Source organism: Erinaceus europaeus, chromosome 1 (assembly GCF_950295315.1).
Source record: "Erinaceus europaeus chromosome 1, mEriEur2.1, whole genome shotgun sequence".
NCBI classification, from domain to species: domain Eukaryota; kingdom Metazoa; phylum Chordata; class Mammalia; order Eulipotyphla; family Erinaceidae; genus Erinaceus; species Erinaceus europaeus.
In genome coordinates, this window is record NC_080162.1 from 206,091,312 (window position 1) to 206,101,358 (window position 10,047).

Here is a 10,047-nt window from a genome sequence, read left to right on the forward strand (position 1 = left end):
ATAGGGCTTGAAAGCTAGATTAAGGCAAATAATAGATCCCAAACTTGAAGAAAGTATATAAATACAATGAACTTATATATGCCTCTGATCATTTTTTAAACCTTTGGTCTTCCTTGGAGTGGATGAGTAGGTCCCACTGCCCTGTATGCAATCTTTCTACCAAGAATGTTGTATCACTTCAGTAAAAATGATAAAAACAAAGAAACAGCAACACAACCAAACTAACTGGCAGCTACCCAGGTCAGTATCACTGCTGTTGCTTCTCAGTGCTGAGGTGACAGGGCTCCGCTACCAGACTGCTTCACGTCTCGGTCTGATTTCATCTGCCGGCTTTTAGCTTGCCGCTTTTTCTAGTCTGCCGACTCAGGTACCAACTCTGTCTTTCTTTCTCTTCTCCTGGGTGAAGCGGAAATGGCTGACCAAATGCTGCTGACCAATTTGTCTTATGCTGCATGACATTGTTTTACTTTCATTTGACTGCATTTTGTAGACTAAATGATAAGTGTGTGTGGTCTATTCATCATTTTTAACCTGAAGCCTCCCACTGGAAGGATCTTCTCTGATTTAATTTGTAATGGAAAGGAGATCATAAAATAGACGTTGGGATGGCGAAGTCATCCTTCTGATTCTTTTAACACCCGCTGTCCCAAATTGCTGACTTTTTCTTCTGATTTAACTTTTAGGAAACAACTGGCTTGTTCAGATTCTGCTATGTAAATGAACTGCCTGCCCTATGGGCTTTAAACAGAGGCCAGCTTCCTAGACACATGCCAAGAGTCCTCATGTAGGATTCTTTTCTTAAAATATTCCCGTGCTTAAAACAAACAAACAAACAAACAAACAAAAACAAACTACTCACTTGGCTTAATGTTCTACCTGAAATTCCTGTTTTCTGACCAAGACTTTAAACTTTTAAAATATTTTACACCTGGTCTTGTACTAAAATAATGGAAGTTATCTTTCTCTAGAGTATACATACCTGATGTCTAACATAATCCATAAGATCATGATGGGCTGGGGAGATAGCATAATGGTATACAAATAGCTTTTCATGCCTGAGACTCTGAGGTCCCAGGTTCAGTCCCAAACACTACCATAAATTAGAGCTGAGCAAGGCTCTGTTATAATAATAATAACAATAATAGCTATTATTATTATTATTATTATTATTATTATTATTATTATTATCCACAAAGGCTCAGGACTATCTAGTTCAACCTTTTTTTAAATTAGTGGACTGGTGGAGGTGGGTTTAATGGTTTACAGCAATTACAGTTGATGATATATGTATAAAATTTCCCATTTTTCTCTTACTTTCTCCTCCAGGATAGGTTCTCCTCCAGTCTTTCTTTTTTATAAATTCCCCATTGATAACCAAAATATGGTTCACCACCAAAGCTGGGTAGCTTTCTGCCTTCCTCATAATTCATTATCTCTGTGATCTTCTCATGTTTTATATGAATGATTTTACAAGATACATATTTTGTATAGCAAATGCATATTTGTGTCTTATTATAAAAACACAGATATTTATACTTCTATTATAGAACTATTGGTAGACACCAAACAGCTTTAAAATGATTAGCACCAAGTCCCTGCTGAGAAAAAACATCAATCACCTATTAAAATAAACATTAAAAAAATTTTTTCTGAGGTCAGGAAGTTTATTTTCTAGAATTTTCTGTAACAGCCCTCTTAAGAAATAAGTAAAAAAAAAGTGTGTAACTGTCCTCACTGATCTTCTGGCAAGCACACCCAGATAATAGTCATCAAGCATGTTGTCAACTCAGCATCCTCAGGACACTCTAAAGTCATCCCAAATACGCAGGCTGTAAATCAGAGGCATAATCTACCTCAAAACCAGCTTCCTTGGCCCACAGTGACTATCTTCTAGCATCCCTTCCTTCCTTTTAATTTATAAAATAAAAATACCAATAATATCATAGGATATGAGGGGCATCATTCCACAGGATTCCCACCACCAGAGATCCACATCCCATCCCCTCCATTGGAAGCTTTGCTTTTCTTTATTCCTTTGTAGGAGTATGGGCCCAGGATAATTACGGGGTGTAGAAGATGGGAGTTCTGGCTTCTGTTGCTTCTCCAGTGGACTTGGGTGTTGGCAGGTAGATCCATACCCCCAGCCTGTCTATCATTCCCTGGTGGAACAGGACCCTCGGAAGGTGGATTTCCAGGACACAATGATGAGGTCATCTGCCCAAGGAAGTCAGACTGGCATCATGGTTTCATCTGCAACTTCGTGGCCAAAAAAGCATTTTGAAAAAGCAAATTGTTCAACAATCAGGAACCTAAAGGCAAGAATACAGTAGATGAGATTTGGGGTCTCCGTTCTGGAAAAAGGTAGTGGGTCTATTTTTAGGTATATTCCAAAGGGCCCATGACTTTACTAATTTTTAATTTTTACCTGTGCCTGACAGCTAACTTGTAGGTGAACCAAAGGTATTGTGTGTGGAGATGGTGTCAGAATTGGAAACAGGACTAGAGAGCTGGATCAGGGCAGAAAGTAGATCCCTAATATAGGAAAAAGTACATATATTGTTAACTGTAAACCCTATTGGTTTGATCTCAGCCCATATTCTGCACAGGAGCCTGTGTAACCACTGCATCCCTCTAGGTCTGAACTCACATTCTGTGGTCATAGCTAGGAACATTCTAAGCTGCACCCATTGCCAGACCCATCTTCCTGGAGTGGTAAAGTATATTGGACAAAATTCCCTTTGGAGAATGGGGCAATCCCTACCACTGCTGATCATACTGAGGGCAAGGTCCTGTTGGGGCCCCAAAGATGAGTATGGGATGATCCCACTCATAAACAGAAGTTGATAAAGAAGAACAGAAAAGGAATACAGCAGAAAATGACAGAGTTTGGAGTATGGCACCAAAGTAAAAATCTCTGGGTGGAGGGTGAAGGTAGATGTTCAGCTTCACTTGGGGGCAGGGGGGGGTAGGGACACAGATCTTTGGTGGTGGGAATGATGTTAATATACACTTCTATTAATTTATAATCTTATAAATCACTATTTAATCAGTATGAAAGGGGAAGTGGATATTTATTATTTTATTTTGGCTTAAACAACAGAGATCTTTTTCGCATTTCTGGAAACGAGAAAAAGATGAGGAAATACATACTCTTAAAAATAATTGTTCTAGGGGTCGGTGGTGGCGCACCTGGTTGAGTGCATATGTTACAGTGTGCAAGGACCCAGGTTCGAGCCCCCGGTGCCCACATGCAGGGGGAAAGCTTTGTGAGTGTTGAAACAAAACTGCAGGTGTGTCTCTTTCTCTCTCCCTATATTCCCTTCCCCCTTTCAATTTCTGGCTGTCTCTATCCAATAAATAAATCAAGGTAATAAAAATATTTTAGAAAAAAATAACTGGCCTTAAAAAGACAGCATTAGCAAATTCAATAGCATTGAAATCATCCCAAGCATCTTCTCAGAGCACAGTGGAATTAAACTAACACTTAACAATCAACAAAAGATTAGTAATAGTCCCAAAATGTGGAAGCTCAACAGTACACTTCTTTTTTTTTCTTCTTTTTATTTTATTTTAAAAATTTTTTTATTTAAGAAAGGATAAATTAACAAAACCATAGGGTAGGAGGGGTACAACTCCACACAATTCCCACCATCCATTCTCCATATCCCGCCCCCTCCCCTGATAGCTTTCCCATTCTCTATCCCTCTGGGAGCATGGACCCAGGGTCACTGTGGGTTGCAGAATGTGGAAGGTCTGGTTTCTGTAATTGCTTCCCCGCTGAACATGTACGTTGACTGGTCAGTCCATACTCCCAGTCTGCCTCTCTCTTTCCCTAGTAGGGTGGGTCTCTGGGGAAGTGGAGCTCCAGGACACATTGGTGGGGTCTTCAGTCCAGGGAAGCCTGGCTGGCATCCTGATGACATCTGGAACCTGGTGACTGAAAAGAGAGTTAACATACGAAGCCAAACAAATTGTTGAGCAATCATGGACCCAAAGCTTGGAATAGTGGAGAGGAAGTGTTAGGGGGATACTCACTGCAAACTCTAGTGTACTTCTGCTTTCAGATATATATTTTGCAGTGGTTTACGGATACGTGTGAACATATGCTCTCTCTCACAGAAACTGGTGTATATATAGGTTTTGGGACTTTGTTAGAAAGTGAACTACCTGAGATGGAATTAGAGTATACTATGAAAGGAAAGGTCTCACTCGAGTAATGAAGATGAAGCGTTGTCATTCCACATGTGAAGTCTCTGGACACAGTCTGAAGTGAAGCATGTTGAGGTGGCCATCGTTGCGTTGATTAGGTTGTGATCGGCAGATGCAATATTATTTGATATGGATTGGGAGAGGCATACGGGAAAGTGGGCCCTACCCAAGGGTTCCAGGACTAGGGGAAGTAGAGACTCTGTAGTGGAAATGTGAGGTTCCTGCTGTCTTAGGGTTCAAAAAGACAATGGATAGTTAATGTTATCATCACATTATTTGGTAATTGGGTTAACTTTGAAAAGTCCTTTTGTTAGGGTTTGCTGTACAGTACCCAGTATCTTGTATATAGCTGTGCTATTGGATGCTTCTGATCTATTGGTCTAGGCTTTTGAGAGAGTCTGCCTATCAATTACACAGACTATATATTGAAAAGATTCAGTTTGTGTTTTGAAAAACTTCGAGACATACAATTAATTTTCCCCCTCTCATATTAATTAACTAGTGATTTATATGACTACATTTTACTAGGAGTGTACATAAACACCATTCCCACCACCAAAAGACTGTGTCCCATCCCACCCACCCACCCCCACCTCCCACTGGCCCAGGAAGCTGCATGTCTACCCCTCACCACAGGGCTTTTACTTTGGTGCCCTACTTACAATTTGGACAGGTCCTGCTTTTAGTTTCCCTTTCAGATCTTCTTCCTCAACTTCTGTTGATGAGTGGGATCATCCCATACTCATCTTTATCTTTCTGACTTAGCTCACTTAACATAATTCCTTTTAGCTCTGTCCAAGATGGGTCAGAGAAGGTGGGTTCATTGTTCTTGATAGCTACATAGTATCCCATTGTGTATATAAATCATGCCATACATCAGACAAGAAACTAATCACCAAAATATATAAAGAGCTCAGCAAACTTAGCACCAAAAAAGCAAATGACCCCATCCAAAAATGGGCAGAGGATATGAACAAAACTGTCACTACAGAAGAGATCCAAAAGGCTAACAAACATATGAAAAACTGCTCTAGGTCACTGATTGTCAGAGAAATGCAAATTAAGACAACACTAAGATACCACCTCACTCCTGTAAGAATGGCATACATCAAAAAGGACAGCAGCAACAAATGCTGGAGAGGATGTGGGGACAGAGGAACCCTTTTACATTGCTGGTGGGAATGTAAATTGGTACAGCCTCTGTGCAGAGCAGTCTGGAAAACTCTCAGAAGGCTAGACATGGACCTTCCATATGATCCAGTAATTCCTCTCCTGGGGATATACCCCAAGGACTCCATAACACCCAACCAAAAAGAGGTGTGTACTCCTATGTTCATAGCAGCACAATTCATAATAGCTAAAACCTGGAAGCAACCCAGGTGCCCAACAACAGATGGGTGGCTGAGAAAGCTGTGGTCTAACAGTACACTTCTTAACAAGTACTAGGTCAAAGAGAAAATAAAGGAAGAAATGCAAATGTTTTGAGAGTTCAATTAAAATGAAGACACAGGCTATCAAAATATTTGGGACACAACTAAGGCAGTAATGAGAGGGAAGTTCATAGCTATACAAGCACACATTAGGACACAAGAACTAGCATAAATAAATAGCCTGATTGCACATCTTAAAGACCTAGAAGAAGAACAAAGGAACCCTAAAGCAACAAGAAGAACAGAAATCACTAAAGTTAGGACAGACATCAGTAGCATTGACAATAATAAAACCATACAAATGATCAATGAAAGTAAATGCTGGTTCTTTGAAAGTGTGAACAAAATCGACAAACCTTTAGCCAGACTCACAAAACAAAAAAGGGAGAAGACCCAAATACATCAGATAGTAAATGAAAGAGGAGATATCACAACAGACACTGCAGAAATTCAACATACCATGCGAGGTTTCTATGATGCCACCAAGCTAGAAAATCTGGAAGAAATGGACGATTTCCTAGATACCTACCAACTTCCAAAATTAAATAGAGAGGAACTAGATGATATGAACAGGCCCATCAATGCTAATGAAATTGAAACAGTTATCAAAAACCTTCCCAAAAATAAAAGTCCTGGACCAGATGGTTTTACAAATGAATTCTACAAAACATTCAAAGAAGAACTAATACCTCTACTTTTAAACGTCTTCCAGAAGATTGAAGACACAGGAATACTCCCTTCTAGCTTCTATGAAGCCAACACCACTCTGATGCCAAAAGCAAACAGGGACAGAACCAAAAAAGAAAACTGCAGACCAATATCTCTGATGAACATAGATGCTAAAATAGGAACAAAATTCTAGCCAGCTGGATATAGCAGTATATTAAAGAGACTGTTCATCATGACCAAGTAGGGTTATCCCAGGGATGCAAGGTTGGTTTAATACACATAAATCAATCAACGTGATCCACCACATCAGTAAAAGCAAGACCAAAACCCACATGATCATATCAACAGATGCAGAAAAAGCCTTTTGACAAAATCCAAGATCTCTTTATGATCAAAACACTACAAAAAATGGGCATAGATGGAAAATTCCTCAAGATAGTAGAGTCTATATATAGCAAACCTACAGCCAACATCATACTCAATGGTGAAAAACTGGAAGCATTTCCCCTCAGATCAGGGACTAGACAGGGCTGCCCACTATCACCATTACTATTCAACATAGTGTTGGAAGTTCTTGCCATAGCAATCAGGCAGGAGCAAGGAATTAAAGGGATACAGATAGGAAAAAAAGAGGTCAAACGCTCTGTATTTGCAGATGACATGATAATATACATAGAAAAACCTAAAGAATCCATCAATTACTTTTTGTATATCATTAGGCAATACAGTAAGGTGTCAGGCTACAAAATTAACATTCAAATTCGGTGGCACTCCTCTATGCAAACACTAAGTTAGAAGAAGTTGAAATCCAGAAATCAAGTCCTTTTACTATAGCAACAAAAACAATAATATATCTAGGAATAAACCTAACCAAAGAAGTGAAAGACTTGTAGACTGAAAATTATGAGTCACTACTCAAAGAAATTAAAAAAGACACAAAGAAGTAGAAAGATATTCCATATTCATGGGCTGGAAAATTAACATCATCAAAATGAATATACTACCCAGAGCCATCTACAAATTTAATGCTATCCTTATCAAGATCCCAAATACATTTTTTAGGAGAATAGAACAAATGATACAAATGTTTATCTGGAAGCATAAAAGATCTAGAATTGCCAAAACAATCTTGAGAAGAAAGAACAGAACTGGAGGCATCACACTCTCATATCTCTAATTGTATTATAGGGCCATTGTCATCAAAACTGCTTGGTACTGGAACATGAACAGACACACTGACCAGTGGAATAGAACTGAGAGCCCAGAAGTAAGGCCGCCATACCTATAGACATCTAATCTTTGACAAAGGTGCCCAGGCTATTAAATGGGGAGAAGTGAGTCTCTTCAACAAATGGTGTTGGAAAAAATGGGTTGAAACATGCAGAAGAATGAAACTGAACCACTATATTTCACCAAATACAAAAGTAAATTCCAAGTGGATCAAGGACTTGTATGTTAGACCAAAAACTATCAGATACTTAGAGGAAAATATTGGCAAAACTCTATACCACATAAGTTTTAAAGACATCTTCAATGAAATGAATCCAATTACAAAGAAGACTAAGGCAAGCATAAACCTATGGGACTACATCAAATTAAAAAGCTTCTGCACTGCTAAAGAAATTACTACCCAAACCAAGAGACCCCTCACAGAATGGGAGAAGATTTTTACATGCCATACATCAGACAAGAGGCTAATAACAAGAATATATAAAGAACTTGCAAATCTCAACAACAAGAAAACAACCCCATCCAAAAAATGGGCAGAGGACATGGGCAGAATATTCACCACAGAAGAGATCCAAAAGGTTGAGAAACACATGAAAAAAATGCTCCAAGTCTCTGATTATCAGAGCAATGCAAAAAACGAACAAACAAACAAAAAACAATGAGATACCATTTCACTCCTATGCGAATGTAATATATCAGAAAAGGTAACAGCAGCAAATGTTGGAGAGGTTGTGGGATCAAAGGAACCCTCCTGCACTGCTGGTGGGAATGTAAATTGGTTCAACCTCTGTGGAGAACAGTCTGGAGAACTCTCAGAAGGCTAGTTATGGACCTACCCTATGATCCTGCAATTCCTCTCCTGGGGATATATCCTAAGGAACCCAAAACACCCATCCAAAAAGATCTGTGTATACCTAGCACGTAGTTAATAGCAGCACAGTTTGTAAAAGCCCAAACCTGGAAGCAACCCAGGTGTCCAACAACAGATGAGTGGCTGAGCAAGCTGTGGTCTATATACACAATGGAATACTACTCAGCTATTAAAAACGGTGACTTCACCGTTTTCAGCTGATGTTGAATGGAGCTTGAAAAAATCTTGTTAAGTGAAATAAGTCAGAAACATAAGGATGAATATGGGATGATTTTGCTCTCAGGAAGAGGTTGAAAAAGAAGATCATAAGAGAAAACACAAATAGAATCTTATCTGGAGTTGGTGTATTCCACCGATGTAAAATACTCTGGGTTGTTTGGAGGTGGGGGGGATACAGGTCCAAAAAGGATGACAGAGGACCTAGTGGGACCCAGTCGGGGCTGTATTGTTATATGGAAAACTGGGAAATGTTATGCATGTACAAATTATTGTATTTACTGTGGAATGTAAAACATTAATTTCCCAGTAAAGAAATAAAAAAAAAACAATTGAAAGAGAGCAAAAAAAATAAAATTACTTATATCTAATTAACATTATGATCTTGGGAGATTGATGTACAAATTCACTATTATTAACACAACCTGTTTCTGTTTTTTTCCTACGTTTATGTTGATTAAAAACTGACATAAACAAAACCTGTACAAAAAAAAATCCCAGATCACATATGACTTCAAAGTAGTAATCTTGAGAGATTATCGCCTAGGACCCCCTCTTCCTCTGCACCGGCCATTTCCTCCTCTTCCTCGGCCTCAGCCTCTTCCTGCAACTGCTTCCCTTTTCTTAGATTTCACCTTTGGTTCAACATCCGCAGGTAGTGTAGCTGGAGGTAAGCTGTCTGGCAGAGTAAAATAGCGAATGTTATTTCCTCGAATACTCAGTGTTTCCAGCTGTACAGGTTCTCTGTTCTTCAGAGTCCTTTTCACAGCTTTAAGTTGGGTATTCATGTTGACGTCTACACCTGTGATCGTGCCGCGGACCTGAGTTCCGTTCTTCAAGTCGATTCAGTTTCATCAAAAATCTCACAAGCTTCATACTAGCCAGGCTGTCAGCCCTTTATAGCACATGGAGTCAGACAACCGAGGGCCAGCAGCGGAGGATGAATGGACGGAAACGCCAACTCCCCGCACTCCAACGCAGGGTGCTCTAGAATCAACACGACCTGTTTCTTGAGGCCAAAGTATTGATATAAATTGCGGGTTTGGCAAGATAAGATGACTGGGGTAATCAGGCTACTTTCTATTGCATGTAACCCAGCTCAGGTTTCAGCTGTTCCACAAAAAGGCATTTGTCTAAAGCACTGGGAAAATTTTCAGTGTTGTGACCTCTCTCTTACTTCTTTCTTTCTATATGAAAATTGTGGCCTTGAGTGGTGAAGGCCCGGGAATGATAACCACAGACACACAAAGCACATATAGTGGATATACAATTCAACTTATTGCAACAAAGATCTTCAGTTGGGGAGATAAGAAGGTCTAAGCTATAAAACTGTACATTCCTTTTCTCTTGTGTAAATCATAACCATCCACCCATCTACCCATCTATCTGTCTATCCAACTATCCATTCATCATCCCAACATT

General features: G+C 39.4%; 1 pseudogene; it reads right to left on the minus strand.

The window, feature by feature from the left end:
• Window positions 1–8,847: 8,847 nt before the first annotated feature.
• On the minus strand, window positions 8,848–9,501 carry LOC103113206 (small nuclear ribonucleoprotein Sm D1-like; annotated as a pseudogene).
• Between the last annotated feature and the right edge of the window lie 546 nt (window positions 9,502–10,047).